A 20000-nucleotide genomic window follows, 5' to 3' on the forward strand; every position below is an offset into this window, starting at 1 on the left:
ATCTACTTTGGTTACTATTTGGTGATTTTATACACCTTCAGAAATTTATGTGGGGGATTAAAATAGTGAAAACTCTGGCCATTAATCTTCTGGCTTCCATAGACACTTCCTAATGTCAATAAATTCGTCTAATCACATCCAAAACTTAAGGTAAAAATGCGTGCCAGTACTGAAGGGGTTAAAGACACCTAGATAATGACGCAACAATGGCAGAGGAAAAGAGTGTGTGTGTTGTGCTTTGGTTTTCTTGTCTTCGATGCTGATTTAGTATGACTGGGCAAGAAGGTTGTGAGATGAAATACAGATGTGGATAATTATTGCTTCTTGTTACCATTATCTATTCTTCTATCATTAGTTTTGTATCGAATTTAATGCATAATCTGAAAGTGTTAGCTGGAAGTAAGAGAATGAATGTGGATTATTATTATTATTGCTGTTGTTGTTGTTGTTATTATTATTATTATTATTATTATTATTATTATTATTATTATTATTATTAGGTAGCTGGAAGTAAATGCATGAATGTTGATTATTATTATTGTTATTATTATTGTTATCATTATCATTATTATCATCATTATTATTATTTATTATTATTATTACTATTATTGTTATTATTACTATTACTATTATTATTGTTATTATTACTATTATCATTATTACTATCATTATTGTTATTTTTGTTATTATTATTATTTCTTATTTTATTTAAGTATTTTCATGGTATTCAAGCTGTTATTTGTTAGCTGGAAATAAATACGTACAAAAATGTGGTTTATTATTGTTATTGCTCTTTTTACGTCATAAAATTCAGCGCATAATTTGAGTGTTAGCTAGGAAGTTAAATAAACAAATAAATAAACGCGAATAAAAGAAAGAAAAAAAAATATGATTATGAATTATCTTTCCAGGTGATGAGAGAGTTAGCTGGGAATCAATGAGTGGAATTACATATTAAGGAAAGCTAATGGGGAAAAGTTCATTGTCTTTTTATTCATAACCTTATCCAGTTTAACCCTTTCAATACTGGGACACATTTCCACCTTGAGATTTGTTTACGGTTAGACCATTTTATTGACTTCAGGAAGGGTCTATGGAGGTCAGAAGATTAATGGCCACAGTCTTCACTATTTTAATCCTCCACATGACTTTCTAAAACTATATAAAATTACCAAATAGTAAGCAGAATAAATATGAAACGCGTCATAGTACTGAAGGGCTTAATAATTGACCTGAGAGAGTTAGCTGGAAATTGATAAATAGAATAAAAGAATAGAAATACAGTACAGGAAAGCTACACAGAAGAAAAATTATGAATATTATTTTTTGCAAACAAGTAATTCAAACAGTAATCTTTAGAGTCACATAATAAAATAAGCAGAAATATTACAACTGGAAAAATGTAGAGAGAGAGAGAGATATAACGAATTTCTTCCGTTCAGTTCATCCAGATTAACAAATATAATGAGAAAGAATTAGATGGAAAAATATATATATAAAGTTATCAATGTATTTTGTAAACAAGTATACACGAAAGGGAGATAATAAACAATGAAAAAAATAATTAAAACGAAACAGAAAAACACCATACAAATAAAAAAACACACACACACACACACACACACACACACACACACACACACACACACACACACACACACTAACCCTCCACCCTCCAACACACACAACCTCCACCCCTCCCCCCTTTCCCCCTCCTCCCCCTACCACACACACAAGCCAATCTTTCACCACTTCCAAACAAAAGGACCACCAACTCACCGACGCCTTTCCCCAAGTTTCCCGCCTATACAGTGGCCTTGGCGCCGCCCTGGAGAGAGGAGGGCCTGCAGGCGAGGGGCGCGCGAGGCAGCCCTGTGTAGATAGGCAGTGGTGGCTGTGCGGGGGAGAGAGAGAGAGAGAAAAAAAAAATGAAAGCGAGGCGGCCATTTTGTTAAAGTTTGAGGCTTCAGTTATGTAGAGAGAGAGAGAGAGAGAGAGAGAGAGAGAGAGAGAGAGAGAGAGAGAGAGAGAGAGAGAGAGAGAGAGAGAGAATGTTACTATTACTACATGTCTATAGTTTTGTCTCTTTCAAATAATTCTTTCCTATTTTTTATTCTCTCTATCTCACTCATTTATCTCAGTGTTTCTCTATCTTTTTTATCTTTCTTTCCTTCTTTTTTCTCTTTATCTTAGAGAGAGAGAGAGAGAGAGAGAGAGAGAGAGAGAGAGAGAGAGAGAGAGAGAGAGAGAGATTATATGGTTTCTCTATTTTTTTTTTTTTTTTGTGGGTATGGCGGGGTTCAGGGAGCAAGACAACGCTAACCCACAGAGGCAGGACAGGTGAGGGTGTGAGAAGTGATGGTGATAATTAACAGGTAGACAACTAGGCAGGTGGTTGTCTCCTGTCTTAATTCTCTCCCTCCCTCTCTCCCTTCCCACCTCCCTCTCTCTCTCTCTCTCTCTCTCTCTCTCTCTCTCTCTCTCTCTCTCATTCTTTGTCTCTGAATCTCCTTATCGCTTCTTATTCATATATTATTTTCTTCCCTTTGTTTTATGAAGAATATGTTTTTTTTTATATATAACGAATAAATGAGGAAATAAGGAAAATAACCGCTCTGTCATAGGATACATGGAAATAGTTGAGAGAAAAGACAAATAGTACAAACCTGGTTAATAATTTCTGTACAGACCCAAGATTACTTTTTTCTTTTAGTTTCGTTAAGATTTACAAGAGAAAAAAAATTTGCTACAAGATTCATCAGAATAAACTAAGGTAAGATTTACGAGGAAAAATGACTATAGAATTTTACTACAAGAAACACTTTACAGGATACAGTAGCAAACTAATTAATCGTAGTATATACTGAGAAGAGAGAGAAAAAAAAAAAATTAGCATATAGTATAAAAGAATATTCTGTATGACATATTTACTAGAAAAAAAACCCTGAAATCATCATAAAAAGGTACACTATAGAATACAATACAAAAAAAAATAAATAAATAAATAAATAAATAAAAAAACTCTATATATTGTATTAGGAAAAAACAACCTGAAATCATCATAAAAAGGTGCACTATAGAATACAATAAAAAAATATATATAAATAAATAAATCAAAAAAACTCCATATATTGTATTAGAAAAAAAAACTTATGAAATGTACAAGAAAGATAAAGAAGGCAAGAGAAAGACACTATACAATGTTCTGGAGAGTCAGACTAACAATACCGATAATGGAAAGGGAAGGAAGTAAAAATTAAATGCTAAGGATGTAGGAAAAATGATTCAATGTAAAGGATGTAGGAATTAAGTGTACAGGATCTAGGAATTAAGTGTAAAGGATGTAAAAATGAAATGCAAAGGATCTAGAAATTAAATGCGAAGAATATAGGAATTAAATGGAAAGGATGTAGGAATGAAAACCAAAGTGAAGGATGTAGAAAATAATGAAAAGGATGTACTAGAAATAAGATGAAAAGATGTAGGATTAAAATGCAGAGTGAAGGATGTAGAAATTAGACGAAGACTTTTGCATTATAGAGTCCTGAAAATCCACAAAATCCTCAAGTTGTAGGATAGAGAAAGGATACGATGTAGATCTTACTTTTAGGATGAAGATAACCGTGGCGAGTTTGTAGTAATAGGACGTGGAAAGGATATATCATAATCATATTTTTTAATAGGACATTTTTTTAGTAATAGGACATTTTACAGTAATAGGACATTTTTTAGTAATAGGACAATTTTTTTTGTAATAGGACGTGGAAAGGATATATCATAATCCAACATTCTTTTTTAATATAGGAAAGCATGAGATTCTTAGATTGTAGGATGCACAAAGGATATATTAAGGAACAAGTCTTATAACGTGGAAAATCCTGAAAGTGTAGGTGAAATAATGGCTATATAATGTACGAAGGATAAATTAAAGATAAATTTTTGTATAGGATGAAAATAAAAAAAAAGTATAGAGTTATGGAATGTACAAAAAAAATACACATCAACCCCTTTAGTACTGAGACACATTTATACCTTGAGATCTGTGTACGATTAGACCATTTTATTGACATGGGGAACGGTCTATGGAGGTCAGAAGATTGATAGCCACAACCTTCACTATTTTTAATCCCCACATAAGTTTCTGAAGCTGTATAAAATCAACAAATAGTAAGCAGAATGAATAGGTTAAGATTATCACGTAGCAAAATTTTGAAATCCTTATGAACAAAGCAAAATAAAAACAAATAGAAAGAAAAGAAAGACATAGATTATAGGATGCGTCAAATTAAGTAAACTATCATGGAAAATTATCTGATCTTATAACATAGGATAAAAAGAATGATAAATGCATAGATTTTCGTATGACGTATAGAGAAACTGATGAACATTTGTAAGACGGTAGAGAGCTTGTAAAATCTTATACTGAAGGATGTACAGATGGAGTATATAAGAAGTTTCAATTTTGTTCCCCTTGGTAAGCTCTGGAATTCCCTGCTTGCTTCTGTATTTCTTCCTTCCTGTGCTTACAATTCTATCAGGAGGGATATTTCACGACACTCTCATTTTTGGCTGATGTAGAGAAAGAGTAGTTTAAATTTTGTTCTGGTGAGCTCTAGAATTCCCTGTTTCCTTCTGTATTTCCTCCTTCCATTGCTTAGAATTATTTCAGGAGGGAGGTTTCAAGACACGTATTCTCTTTTTCTGGCTGATTTACAGGAGTAGTTTCAATTTTGTTTTCCTGGTAAGCTTTGGAACTCCCTGCTTGCTTCTGTATTTCATCCCTCCCTTGGTTAGAATTATTTTTTCAGGTGGGATATTTCAAGACACTCACTCCCATGTTTGGTTGGTGTAGAGAAAGAGTATAGTTTCAATTTGGTTCTGGTGAACTCTACAATTCCCTGCTTGCTTCTGTATTTCTCCTTCCTTTGCTTAAAATTATTTCAGGAGGAAGATTTCACACTTATTCTTCATTTTTTTTTTCTGATGTAAAGGAGTAGTTTCAATTCTATTCTGGCAAGCTCTGGAACTCCCTACTCAATTCTGTATTTCTCCCTCTGCTTAAAATTGAATTAGGAAGAGAGATTTCAATTTCAAGACACTCTTATTTTTGGCTGATGTACAGGAATAGTTTAAAATTTGTTCATGTTTTTCTGGAAGATGTAGAGGAGTAGTTTCAAATTTGTTCATGTAAGCTCTGGAACTCCCTACTTGCTTCTGTATTTCCTCCCTCCTTTGCTTAAAATTGAATTAGGAAGAGAGAGATTTCAAGACACTTATTTTTGGCTGATGTAGAGAAGTAGTTTCAAATTGGTTCAGGTAAGCTTTGGAAGATGTAGAGAAGTAGTTTCAAATTTGTTCAGGTAAGCTTTGGAACTCCCTACTTGCTTCCGTATTTCCGTCTTCCTTTAGCTAAAATTTCATCAGGAAGGGAGATTTCAAGACACTCCTATTTTTGGCCTATTTCTTAAGATGGTAACTCTGAACAGGCCTTTTCCTTAGCCTTTTGTTGCCTTTGGCCTGTGACCCTCTTACTTACAGTCCCTAAGTCGCAGGCAGGCTGTGAACATAATGGAGGGCGGGACACAGGGGGGAAGGAACACAAGGGGACTGACACAGAGGGAAGAGAGGCAGTGGAAAGGAACACGGAGGGAGGGAGACAAGGGAAGGGACACAGGGGGAGGGACACACAAGGGGGGAAGGGACACAAGGACATGGAGACACAGGTGGGGTAGTGATGGTGGTGTAAGGGTCGTTTTGGGGCATGAGGATATTGAGACGGACGTGTAGGGGGTCTTCTTCTTCTTCTTCTTCTTCTTCTTCTTCTTCTTCTTCTTCTTCTTCCTCTTCTTCCTGTTTTGTGTTGACGGGATGAGTCTCACGTTCCTCATCTTGAAAATTTATCACCTAATCACAGCAGTTAAAGGAGGAGGTGGAGGAGGAGGAGGAGGAGGAGGAGGAGGAGGAGGAGGAGGAGGAGGAGGAGGAGGAGGAGGAGGAGGAGGAGGAGGAGGTGGTGGTGGTGGTGCTGTTATATGTCATTCGCAGAAGGTTTACCTCACCTCGAGTCTCTTCCAGGAAACCACTACCCCCATCATGTTCTCCTCCTCCTCTTCCTTCTCCTCCTCCTCCTCCTCCTCCTCCTTATCCCTCTCCTCCAACACCACCTCATTATTATCCTCGTGCTACTTCTCTTTTGTTTTTACACGAGTATTATATCAGTTTCCATCTCCTTTTACTCCTTTACTCCTCCTCTTCCTCCTTTTCCTCCTCCTCTTCCTCTTATTCATCATCCCATTTTGAATTCTCCTACCATTTTCATTCATTTTCTTCACCATTTATTTTCACCTTAGCATTCCTTGGTGTTCATGGTTCAATTTGGGTTCAATTTACCAAAGCTGCAATGACAGAGGGTCCCAGCACACTACCTTGCCGTGACACAGTGTTGTTGAGTGAGTGGGTGGGGAAGGAAGGGATGGGTCACAGTTCATACGCCCAGGGTCAGCTAGCCACCACCACCACCACCACTACCATCACTACCACTGTCACCACGTCAATGATTGTTGTGGGTGTGGACGTGGAAATATGAATGGTGAATACGGTACACATATTTCATTATTAATTTCCATGGACAGGGAAATATAAAGGGAAAGAATGCACTTCTAGAGGAAATAATGTGGTTTTGTTCAGTTAAAATGGTGATTCTTCAGAGAGAGAGAGAGAGAGAGAGAGAGAGGCATTTAGTCCATTAATAATTCTTGTGAGAGGAGACACACTAAAAATAAATAAACAAATAAATAAACAAATAAATAAATAAATGAAATAAGTTTCTGCAACAATCAACCAAACGATATTAAATGAGGGAATTCTGGGAAACTAACGGTGGTGGTGGTGGTGGTGGTGGTGGTGGTGGTGGTGGTGGAGAACCAGTGATTATTTGGAAACCGTGTGGCGTCGTGTATACCAGTCAACACCAGCATCAAAACACCATCACCTCAGCTATTCTACCCTCCACACCCCTTCCACACCCTGGCTAGTTACCTCCACACCCTGGCTAGTTACCTCCACACTCATGGCTAGTTACCTCCACACCCTGGCTAGTTACCTCCACATGGCTAGTTACCTCCACACCCTGGCTAGTTACCTCCACACCCTGGCTAGTTACCTCCACACTCTGGCTAGTTACCTCCACACCCTGGCTAGTTACCTCCACACTCATGGCTAGTTACCTCCACACCCTGGCTAGTTACCTCCACACCCTGGCTAGTTACCTCCACACCCTGGCTAGTTACCTCCACACTCATGGCTAGTTACCTCCACACCCTGGCTAGTTACCTCCACACTCATGGCTAGTTACCTCCACACCCTGGCTAGTTACCTCCACACCCTGGCTAGTTACCTCCACACCCTGGCTAGTTACCTCCACACCCTGGCTAGTTACCTCCACACCTCCACACCCTGGCTAGTTACCTCCACACTCATGGCTAGTTACCTCCACACCCTGGCTAGTTACCTCCACACCCTGGCTAGTTACCTCCACACCCTGGCTAGTTACCTCCACACCCTGGCTAGTTACCTCCACACCCTGGCTAGTTACCTCCACACCCTGGCTAGTTACCTCCACACCCTGGCTAGTTACCTCCACACCCTGGCTAGTTACCTCCACACTCATGGCTAGTTACCTCCACACTCATGGCTAGTTACCTCCACACTCATGGCTAGTTACCTCCACACCCTGGCTAGTTACCTCCACACCCTGGCTAGTTACCTCCACACTCATGGCTAGTTACCTCCACACCCTGGCTAGTTACCTCCACACCCTGGCTAGTTACCTCCACACCCTGGCTAGTTACCTCCACACTCATGGCTAGTTACCTCCACACCCTGGCTAGTTACCTCCACACCCTGGCTAGTTACCTCCACACCCTGGCTAGTTACCTCCACACTCATGGCTAGTTACCTCCACACCCTGGCTAGTTACCTCCACACCCTGGCTAGTTACCTCCACACCCTGGCTAGTTACCTCCACACCCTGGCTAGTTACCTCCACACCCTGGCTAGTTACCTCCACACTCATGGCTAGTTACCTCCACACCCTGGCTAGTTACCTCCACACCCTGGCTAGTTACCTCCACACCCTGGCTAGTTACCTCCACACCCTGGCTAGTTACCTCCACACCCTGGCTAGTTACCTCCACACCCTGGCTAGTTACCTCCACACCCTGGCTAGTTACCTCCACACCCTGGCTAGTTACCTCCACACCCTGGCTAGTTACCTCCACACCCTGGCTAGTTACCTCCACACTAGTTACCTCCTGGCTAGTTACCTCCACACCCTGGCTAGTTACCTCCACACCCTGGCTAGTTACCTCCACACCCTGGCTAGTTACCTCCACACCCTGGCTAGTTACCTCCACACCCTGGCTAGTTACCTCCACACCCTGGCTAGTTACCTCCACACCCTGGCTAGTTACCTCCACACCCTGGCTAGTTACCTCCACACCCTGGCTAGTTACCTCCACACCCTGGCTAGTTACCTCCACACCCTGGCTAGTTACCTCCACACCCTGGCTAGTTACCTCCACACCCTGGCTAGTTACCTCCACACCCTGGCTAGTTACCTCCACACCCTGGCTAGTTACCTCCACACCCTGGCTAGTTACCTCCACACCCTGGCTAGTTACCTCCACACCCTGGCTAGTTACCTCCACACCCTGGCTAGTTACCTCCACACCCTGGCTAGTTACCTCCACACCCTGGCTAGTTACCTCCACACCCTGGCTAGTTACCTCCACACCCTGGCTAGTTACCTCCACACCCTGGCTAGTTACCTCCACACCCTGGCTAGTTACCTCCACACCCTGGCTAGTTACCTCCACACCCTGGCTAGTTACCTCCACACCCTGGCTAGTTACCTCCACACACCTGGCTAGTTACCTCCACACCCTGGCTAGTTACCTCCACACCCTGGCTAGTTACCTCCACACCCTGGCTAGTTACCTCCACACCCTGGCTAGTTACCTCCACACCCTGGCTAGTTACCTCCACACCCTGGCTAGTTACCTCCACACCCTGGCTAGTTACCTCCACACCCTGGCTAGTTACCTCCACACCCTGGCTAGTTACCTCCACACCCTGGCCTCCACACTCATGGCTAGTTACCTCCACACCCTGGCTAGTTACCTCCACACTCATGGCTAGTTACCTCCACACTCATGGCTAGTTACCTCCACACCCTGGCTAGTTACCTCCACACTCTGGCTAGTCACCTCCACACATCCACACGCTTCTAACTATTCATTATATCTTATCTAGGGAACCATTTCGTTATAGAGGCTTCAAAAATTATTACCCATACAAGAATGTTTTATTTCCTTCAATTGTTTACAGAAGTGTTCAGCTGCATTTTCTATTTTCTCCTTTTTTTTTTTTTTTCTTTTCTTTTTCTCGTTTCCTGTCCGCTTTTTCTTGTTTTTTTTTTTCGTTTCCTGTATTTTGCTTATTCTCTGTCCTTTTCCTCCTCTTCATCTTCCTTCTCCTCCTCCTCCTCCTCCTCTTTTTTTTTTTTTTGTCTATTTTATCTTCACATCATCACCATCTTCAGCTTATTTTTCTTCTTCCTCTTCTTCCTTATCCTTTTCCTTTTCCTCTTCCTCCTCCTCCTCCTCCTTCTTCCTCTTATCATCATCATCATCTTCACCACATCATCACCATCTTCAACTCACATTCCTCCTCCTCCTCCTCCTCTTCTTTTTATACATCTTCCTCCTCCTCCTCCTCCTCCTCCTCCTCCTCCTCCTCCTCCTTGAACAAAGACGTTTTTTTTTCTTTATCATCCGTGAAAAAAAAAATATTTGTCTTAAGAATTTAACCTTCAAATATATACAGTCTGGTGCACTTCCTTCCTTCCTTCCTTCCTTCCTTCCTTCCTTCCTTCTTCCTTCTTTCTTTTTTTTTTACGCGACAGTTGTTATTACATATTTCCTGGAAGCCTGTCAGATTTTTCTCTCCATTTTTCCTCCTCCCTCCGTTATTCCTTCCTTCCTTTCTTCCTTCCTTCCTTCCTTCGTGTCTCTGTGTCTTCTCTTCCATTTTTCCCTCGTCTTTGCAGTGTAGTCAAGTGGGAGGAAAATTATAATTGTCGTTTTCTCCTTATTCCCTCGTTTATTCGTCGTTTCCGTGTCTCCTCTTCGTCTATCACACCCTATTATTGTTGTTTCCTCCTTCTCTCTACCTCGTTTATCATTCTCTACCTTTCTTCCATATTTTCTCCTTAGTTACTCTTCTGACGGATTATTATTATTGTTTTCTTCTGTTTCTCTTATTCGTTCTTTCTATCCTTTTCCAAAAAAAAATATTATGGAAGCAAGTAACAAATTATTATTGCTGTTTTCTCTTTTCCTGGTGCTTTATCATCTTTTTCTCCTTCCTACCTTGTTTTTTTTTTCTTTATTTTGTTATTTGTGGGTAATTAATTGGTTTTCTTTTTTCTTTTTTCTTTTTATTTCTCTTTCTATCTCCCTTTTTTTCCTAGCTTTCGTTTGTTTGTTGCCTCTGAAAATGGTTCTGCTATTTTCTACTTTCAAGATTTGTGGTAAAAATGATTGTTTGGAGTAGATTTTAAGTTTGTTTTCAATGTTTTCTTATATTTCTTCTTTCAAATCTCCTTTCTTTCTTCTTTTTCTCTTCCTGCAAACTTTTCTTTCTTTCTTCTTCCTTCAAACTATCTTCTTTTCTCTTTATTCATTCTCTCATCTTTCTTCAAACTTTCTTCTTTCTTCTTTGCTCTTCCTTCCTTCTTTTTTTCTTCTTTCAAATCTCCTTCTTTCTTCTTTGCGCTTTCTTCTTTCTTTCCTCTTCCTTCAAACCTCCCTCTTTCTTCTTTGCTTTTCCTTCCTTCTTTCTTTCTTTTCTCCTCATTCCATCTTTCCTTTCCCTTCAAACTTTCTTCCTTCTTTCTTTGTTCTCTTCCTTCCTTCTTTCTTCTTTCTTAAAACTTTCTTCTCTCTTTTTCCTTCAAATTTCCTCCTTCCTTTTTTTTTCCCCCAAGCTTCCTTTTTTCCTCTTCCCTAGTAATTACATTCTTGTGAAGGAAAACACGTGGGGAAAAACTCACAACTATAGTTTCCTCCTTCTTTCCCTCGTGAGATAGAAAAAAATAATGTTGCAAAAAAAAAAAATTTCCCTTCCCTTTTCTTTCTTTTCCGGTGTATATCTTTCTAAACTGACTTCATTTCTTCATTCCTTCTTCCTCTAAACCTAAACAATAATAAATACTCTAGTTACTAAGTGTCCTTCCTCCATCATCTTTTTTTTCCCTCCCTTCATTTACTATCACTCTTTCTTTCCCTTTCTCGTTTTCTTCCTAAGCCAAATATTCCAAGATAAGGAGGACAATTTAGTGTTTTCTTAACGACGTGTAAAGATTGCTATTCAGTGTTTGGCTATCATTATTATAACAGCAGTAAATAGTGTTATCGTTATCATCATAGCTATCAAGAAACTGGGCACAAGAGTCAGCATCAGTGAAAATAACACACACACACACAGATACACACACACACACACACACACACACACACACACACACACACACACACACACACACACACACACACACCTTGAGAGAAGTAAATGAGATAGAAATAAGAGAAGAGAAGACAAAGAATACAGGAGAGGAGAATATGGAGGAAGAAGAAGAGGAGGAAGAGGAGGAGAAGGAGGAAGAGGAGGAGGAGGAGGAGGAGGAGGAAATGAAGAAGAGGAAGAGAAGGAGATGGAGAAGGAGGGGAAGAGAAGACGGCTGACGGAGGGAGCCACTATCCAGCAACGGTTACTCCTACTTCTCCTCCTCCTCCTCCTCCTCCTCCTCCTCCTCCACCACTATCACCACCACCACCACCATCACCACCACCACCACCACCATCTCCACCACCACCACCACCACCACCACCTCCAACGCCTAAAACGATTTACCCCGTTTAAATTTCGAATGAACTCCCCTACCCTCCCTCCTCCCCCACCTCCCCCCCACCCTGCCCCCCCTCCTCCGAGATATCCGTTCAGAAAGGTGACTCGTTTTTCGGAAATAAAGAGATCGGTTACTGAACAAATACGAAACATTTTAGCGAAACGTAATGTTGAGGGGAAGGGGAGGGAAGGAGGAGGGAAGGGAGGGGGGAAGGGAGGGGGGGGAGGGAAGGAGGAGGGAAAAGAGGAGGATGCTGAGGGAAGGTTAGATAAGGAAGGTAAAATGTTGAGGGTAAGACTAAGAAAGGAGGAAAATTGTGGAAAGGAGGAGGAGGAGGAGGAGGAGGAGGAGGAGGAGGAGGAGGAGGAGGAGGAGGAGGAGGAAAAGTAGGCAGGATGAAGGGATAGGAGGAAAAGAAGGTTAAATAAGGAAATGGGAAAAGAATGAAGGGGGAGAGGAAGGCATCATGATACTGACCTCTCTCTCTCTCTCTCTCTCTCTCTCTCTCTCTCTCTCTCTCTCTCTCTCTCCTCCATGGCAACGAAAAGGTCACCAAGACGAGTCACACACACACACACACACACACACACACACACACACACACACACACACACACACACACACATACTACGTGACCGAACACTCAAAATGGCAGACAAGCATCCAGCCAGCCCGTTATCTTCTCCCCCAACACCCCAACCCTCACCCCAACTCTCACCCCTCCCTCACCCTCACCCCTTCCCCTCACACTCACACCCCTCATACTCCTTCCTCTCTCTCTTTTTTCTTCCTCCTCTTGTCTCCCTTCTTCGTCTATTTCTTCCTCTTCCCATCTTCATCTTTTTTTTTCTTTCGTATGAGTGTATCTCTCTCTCTCTCTCTCTCTCTCTCTTTCTCATGATACTCTCTGACACATCCCTCTCTCACACACAAACCCTCCCCTTTCCCTCTCCTTTTCCCTTTTCCCCTTCTATTTCATCCCCTCATTTTCCTTTTGAACATCCCTGACATCCCCTTCCCTCACTTCCCCATTTCCCATCCCAACCCCCCTTATGACATATACATGATCCCCTCTGCTAGTTAGTCCTTTATGCTCCCCTCTTTTCCACCATCCTTCGCTTGCTTGTACCTGCCATGGTCTACTGAAGGTGCCGCTGTGCTTGTCTGTGTGTCTGAGTGTGTGTGTGTGTGTTGGGTGTTTGTCTGGAGTGCCTTGGATCAGTGCCTGTGTGTTTGCCGTGTTTATTTTGTGTGTTTAGGTTTGCAGTGTTGAAAGTTGAGTTGGTTAGTGTTGTTTTTAATTTTCTTTCTGTTTTGATTTTGTTTGATTTTGTTTTTTTTTTTTTTTCTTTTCTTTTTTCAGGGTTGTGGTTCAGGGTTGTCTCAGTGTTCGTTTGGTTTAGGCAGTGTTGAACGAAAGAAAAGAAGAAGAAAAGAAGGGAAGAAAGAAAGAAAAAGGTGAATGAGGTACCAGATAGAAGGAAAGAACGAAAGAAGGAAGGAAAGAAGGAAGGAAGGAAGGAAAGAAAAAGGTGAATGAGGTACCAGATAGAAAGAAAGAAAGAACGAAAGAAGGAAGGAAAGAAGGAAGGAAGGAAGGAAAGAAAAAGGTGAATGAGGTGCCAGATAGAAAGAAAGAACGAAAGAAGGAAGGAAGGAAGGAAGGAAAGAAAAAAGGTGAATGAGGTGCCAGATAGAAAGAAAGAACGAAAGAAGGAAGAAGGAAGGAAGGAAGGAAGGAAAGAAAAAGGTGAATGAGGTGCCAGACCGTAACGAGAAAGACAAAAAGAAAAAGACTGGGATAAAAGAAAAAGGGAGAATAAATGTCTTGTAATTACACTCACATTATCAACCTCCTTTAACTCTTTACCTTCATACAAAACCGTCTTCTTCTCACCTATCCTCTCCTTAACCCTTTCACTTATAAGCACACCTGTCTGCAATTACTAACTCAATACACCTATCCTCTTCTTAACCCTTTCACTTATAAGCACACCTGTCTTCAATTACTAACTCAATACACCTATCCTCTTCTTAACCCTTTCACTTATTAGCACACCTGTCTGCAATTACTAACTCAATACACCTATCCTCTCCTTAACCCTTTCACTTATAAGCACACCTGTCTGCAATTACTAACTCATCACCAGTTTTCTTTTCATTTATTCCTTCGTTAACCCTCTCATGTAATGTATTTCACGTCTTCAATTACTAGCTCATTTCAGACATCCTCTCCTGCTCTACACCCATTTCTAAACGATACGCAAGCTAGAAATCGTAAAATCTATTCTTTTTTATTTTTCTTTCATGTAAGGCCTCAAGAAGACTCCATAAGAAAAATCAGAATTGCTGTGGATTGGTGTATGTTGAGGTGAAAGAGTTAAAAATATCTATCACTACATTACCTTCAAAATTGGATCGTAGAGAAATTTACTATCACAGAGAATAGTTTTTTTTTTTTCGTGGGAGGGGAAAGCTGACAAAGGGCAACATGAAACAAAAAATAAATAAAATAAATAAATAAAAAGCTCATTTAGTTGCCAGCCCCATGTAGTTTCGAGTTAGCCCCCACCCCCAAAAAAAGGGTTAAGGGGGTAAATGTCTTGAGTGTTAGTGTTTAGGTGTTTTAGTGCTGATGTTTGCAATGATGGAAGGAGCAATCGGACGTGGAGTAAATGTGAGAAAATGGTGACAAATGTGCATAGGGTTGTTTTCATATATAATAGAGAAGAAAAAAAGGTGGAAAAATCGTGGCATACATGTGTACAGATCGTTCTAATATTTGCAAAGGTGGAAGGAGTGATAAGGCGTGACATAAACGTGAAAAATCGTGACATGTGCATGGAGTTTACTTTTACATATCACAAAGAAGAAAAAGATGAAAAAAAACAACAAAAAAATCGTGGTATACAAACATACAAGTGTACAGATTACTTATATAAATGTGAAAAAAAAAAAAAAAAAATCTAAATCGTTCACATAAAACTCCACAGATTGTTTTGACTTCTTTTGCATGCCTTATGAAGTACAGGTGAAGGGAGAAAAACGGTAAGTATGATTTTTTAACCCATTACATTTACACATCCACTAATCCTGTAACTCAGACACGAAACATGTAACACCACCAACAGAACCGCACAATATTTCTCGACATCTGCCATAATGTAAAAAAAACAAAGATATTCCCAGTTCAGAAATAGGAGGTGGCTGAAGAACAAGTAAAGGTGTCTCAGAGTGATGACCAATAAAGGAAAGACGCAGCAATGGGCAGTCAGAACGTGTTTAATTTGCATCCCTCCCAAGAATTAACCCCTTCAGTACTGGGACGCATTTCTACCTTGAGTTTTGGGTGTTAGAGCATTTTATTTACATTAAGAGAGTTTTATGGAGTTCAGAAGATTAATGGCCGGAGTCTTCACTATTTCAATCCCCACATAAGTTTCTGAGACTGTATAAAATCACCAAATACTAACCAAAATGAATATGAAAGCGTGGTACTGAAGGATTAAGCCACCAACTCTATTCCCTGAACCCACATCCACCACCACCACCGCCTCACAACACCGCCACAAATAGAAACCGAAGGAAGATACCCAGGGACAGTGACAGAGACCGGGAAGTGCTGAATGAACCAGAAATGAACAGCGGAGAGAAAAGATAAAGCGCCAACACAGCAAACACAGCACACGGGGCAATGAACTCAAAATGGTGCCAGGAAAAAGGATGAAAAAAAAAAAAAGAAGGAGGGAGGGTCAAGAAATTATCCTAAATAGATGCCAAAGAAAACAGCCACACTCCCTACCTCGTGTCAGCCATATTTTCACAGGACATTGAGCTATAAGAACACAAATAGCACCCCCCCAATAAATAAATAAATAAATAAATAAATAAATGAATACATAACACAAATAAACTATATACTACAACTTCCCTTTTCCATCTCTTTTTTTTTCCTAATGAGAGGAAACAATTAAGAAGCTTTTTTCTTCTTTTCCTTGATGTTTTGCTGTATGTTATAACGCAAATCAGGTACGTTGAATATAATAGCAGTAATAGCCACTCCAAATAAAAGGGAGAGAAAAGGATTAAGAAGAAGAGATAGAAGAAGAAGAAGAAGAAGAAGAAGAAGAAGAAGAAGAAGAAGAAGAAGGAAGGAAGGAAGGAAGGAAGGAAGGAAGGAGAGAGAGAGAGAGAGAGAGAGAGAGAGAGAGAGAGAGAGAGAGAGAGAGAGAGAGAGAGAGAGAGAGAGAGAGAGAGAGAGAGGAAAAAAATAAATAAATAAGGTGCCACGTACAAGTTGAATACAGAGACACCTACCCTAACTAGCTCTAACTTAACCTAACTTAACCTAACCTAACCTAACCTAACCTAACCTACCAATATGTATAAAGTATCAGACCATTTGTTAATTCTTCCTTTACTTCCAAACTTAACTTCTTTCTTTTTTTTTTTTTGCGACTATCAAACTCACATATCTATCTATCTATTACTATCTATACATGAGCCATAATCCTTACCTATCTATCTATTGCACTACTACTATCTACACAAACTAAAAACCACTGCCTACTATCTACTATTTATACACAAGCCAACCCATTATCTATCTATCACACTATCACTATCTACTATCTAAACAAACCATAGCCATCACTTACTATCTATCGTACAACTACTATTTACATTTAAGACATTTGTCCCACACTTTTGAGTAACTCTAGTCATTTTTAACCCCTTCTGTACCATGACGCGATTTAATATTCCTTCTGCTTACTATTTGAACTATTTGGTGATTTTATACAGCCTCAGAAACTTACGTGGGGATTAAATAAATAGTGGTGATTGTGGCTATTAAACTCTCACCTTCACAGACCCTTCGTAATGTAAATAAATTTGTTTATTGATAACCAAAACTCACGGTAAAAATGCGTCCCAGTACTGAAGGGGTTAAGGGAACTGGCAATCAAGTGGGCCTCTTCTTTATTTTTTGTTGCCTAGGTCAGCTTCTCATCTTTACAAATCAACCACATTTCTTGCCTACAGTACTATCATCTCTCTCTCTCTCTCTCTCTCTCTCTCTCTATACAAACCTCCTTTAGACCAAAAATACCTCCTTTAACCCATTGTTGGATAAATAAATAGAAATATACAAGCAATACCTATTACCTACTACCATTACCACGTCCCCCCCCCCTCTTTCCCTCATCTACCTATCTACACAAGCTCATCACACACCCTCACCTCCCTAACCTACCCTGGTCACGACCCTCTCTCTCCTCTCCCAGTCTTTCCCAGTCTCTCCCAGCCTCTCCCAGTCTCTCCCAGTCACTCCCTACCTGGTACCACCCTACCCCCCCTTCAGGTACAGCGATGACTAAGAACAGCGTGAGTCAGAAAGGTGGGGTGCGTGTTCAGGGTGGTGGTGGTGGTGGTGGTGGCGGGGACATGAGATAGCAAGGTTCACAGCGCATGACGGGAGGTTCAGGCTGCCATGCTGTGCTGCTGCTGTGGTGGTGGTGGTGGTGGTGGTGTTGCCTCCACCACCACCACCACCCCGCCATGACTGTTAAATAACGACAACTTGCATGCACGCCGTGATGTTTGAATTTATTTTGTTTTGTTTTGTTTTCTTGTTTGTTTTCTTGTTTGTTTGATTTTTTTTTTTTTGTATATTCGTGTGTTCTACTTTTTTGTTTGATCTTTTGTTCGATTTTTCTTTTTTTTTTTCTTTTTCAATTTATGTAATTATTGGCAGTGGTGAAAAGTAATGTATACGTCACACACACACACACACACACACACACACACACACACACACACACACACACACACACACACTCATTTTGAACACTCGTATTTAAAAACTTTTCCTTATCTGATGTCAAGTACACCACCACCACCACCACCACCACCTCTTCCTCCTCCTCCTACTACCACTACTACTATTACTACTACCACTACTACCACCACTACTACTCCTAAAAATAATACTAATGAAAGCTATTCTCAGTAAGGGAGGGCCAGAGTATGATAGGCCTAAGGTTCTGGGTTGTCCTAAAACCACCAAACATCTCAACACCTCATCACCTCACCACCACCACCCAAACAACAGAGCAACACCAGGTGGATTGGGTGGACTTATCAGGTAAAGGTAATTATCTTCCACTCTGCCACTCTTCCATTCTTCCACCCACCTCCTCAAACAGTCAGTCAGTCAGTCAGTTAGTCAGTTAGTCAGTTAGTTAAGGAGTCATTTTCTATATGCACTATTACCATACACTCAGCCAGCCAGTAGTCAATCAGTCAGTCAGTCAGTCAGTTAGTTAGTTAGTTTGTTAGTTAATCAGCTAATTTCTATATGCACTATTACCAGATACTCAGCCAGCCAGTAGTCAGTCAGTCAGTCAGTCAGCCATCTTGTGGTGGCTCACGACAAGGCGCCTTTGGACCATCGCCAGTCATTCAGTCAGCCAGTTTGTCAGTCAGTCAGTCAGCCATCTCTTATAGACCATCGCTATTCAGTCAGTCAGTCAGCTAGTCAGTCAGTCAGTCAGCTATTCAGTCAGTCAGCCATCTCTTATAGACCATCGCCAGTCAGTCAGTCAGTCAGCCAGTTTGTCAGTCAGTCAGTCAGCTAGTCAATCAGTCAGCCATCCATATACATCCTCACCCTTCTAATCCTCCTTTTTACATTGACTGTTCTGTCTTTATACGAAGAAATAACAACAAAGTGACTGGCAATATAAAAAAGAAAAAAACAACTCCCTATCTTTATCGATGATTTATGCTACTCTCTCTCTCTCTCTCTCTCTCTCTCTCTCTCTCTCTCTCTCTCTCTCTCTCTCTCTCTCTCTCTCCCCTTTTATTGATCGGTCACGCTGTTAACTAAAACTCTTTCCTTTTTTCATCCACTGATTGTGGTTACCTTATGAAGAAAATAATAAAAATAAATAGATAAATAAATGAAAAAAAAAGTCTAATGGTAGTCTATGTTATCCCTTCACTAAAAATATTCATCCTTTTTATTGATTATTCATGAGGGTTCACTTAGAAATCTTCTCTTTTTTATTATTTGTTTACGTTGTGGTAATGATAATAAGGCCAATAGTAATAATGCTCCCCATCTTATATCTTCACATATGCTCCTTCTTCTTCTTCTTGTTTTTTTCTTCTTCTTCTTCTTCATCATCTTCTTCTTCTTCTTCTTCTTCTTCTTCTTCTTCTTCTTCTTCTTCTTCATCATCTTCTTCTTCTTCTTGCTTCTTTTTTTTCTTCTTCTTCTTCTTCTTCTTCTTCTTCTTCTTCTTAAAAAATCTCCCTTTTTTTTTTAGTATATGTTATGTTGTGGTAATAATAATAAGGCCAATAGTAATAATGCTCCCCATCTTATATCTTCACATATGCTTCTTCTTCTTCTTCTTCTTCTTCTTCTTCTTCTTCTTCTTCTTCTTCTTCTTCTCCTTTTCTTCTTCTTCTGTTTCTTCTTCTTCTTCTTCTTCTTCTTCTTCTTCTTCTTCTTCTTCTTCTTCTTCTTCTTCTTCTTCTTCTTCTTCTTCTTCTTCTTCTTCTTCTTCTTCTTCTTCTTCTTCTTTTCTTCTGATTCATGTGTTCCCTTGCTCATGATAAGAAGAAAAACAACTCTATAAATGGTTTCCTTCTCTAAATGCTCTCCTATTTTCAAAACGCTCCTTTGGTTTTGCATTTCTCTCTTTTTTCATTCCACTTCACTATCAAACTTCCTCACACACCTGCAGACACGCTCCCTTCATTTCCTCCCACACGCTCTTCTCTCCATTATAAAAAGGTATCTTCTACATATGCTCCACTTTCAAAATGCCCACCCTCTGCTACACAAAGGTTTCAGTAGTCACCTTTTCTTTCTCTCCCTTCAGATATGCTCCTTTCAAATATGCTCCCAAATATGCTTCAGATATGCTCCCAAATATGCTTCAGATATGCTCCTTTCAAATATGATCCCAGATATGATTGAGATATGCTCCTTTCAAATATGCTTCCAAATATGCTCTTTTCT

General features: G+C 40.2%; 1 long non-coding RNA gene across 2 annotated transcripts in view; it reads left to right on the forward strand.

Annotated features, from left to right (window-relative positions):
- Positions 1 to 20000, forward strand: part of LOC123501601 — a 37264-nt gene that overhangs the window by 2704 nt on the left and 14560 nt on the right. Inside the window, exon 1 of one of the 2 annotated variants that reach the window (XR_006673677.1) lies at positions 17834 to 18113. The exons of the other annotated variant lie outside the window; for it this stretch is intronic. This is a non-coding gene — a long non-coding RNA (uncharacterized LOC123501601). Of the gene's footprint in view, positions 1 to 17833; positions 18114 to 20000 lie in introns of those variants that run through there. 2 annotated transcript variants of the gene reach the window in all.

The sequence above is a fragment of the Portunus trituberculatus genome, chromosome 9, assembly GCF_017591435.1.
Source record: "Portunus trituberculatus isolate SZX2019 chromosome 9, ASM1759143v1, whole genome shotgun sequence".
Taxonomy (NCBI): Eukaryota; Metazoa; Arthropoda; class Malacostraca; order Decapoda; family Portunidae; genus Portunus; species Portunus trituberculatus.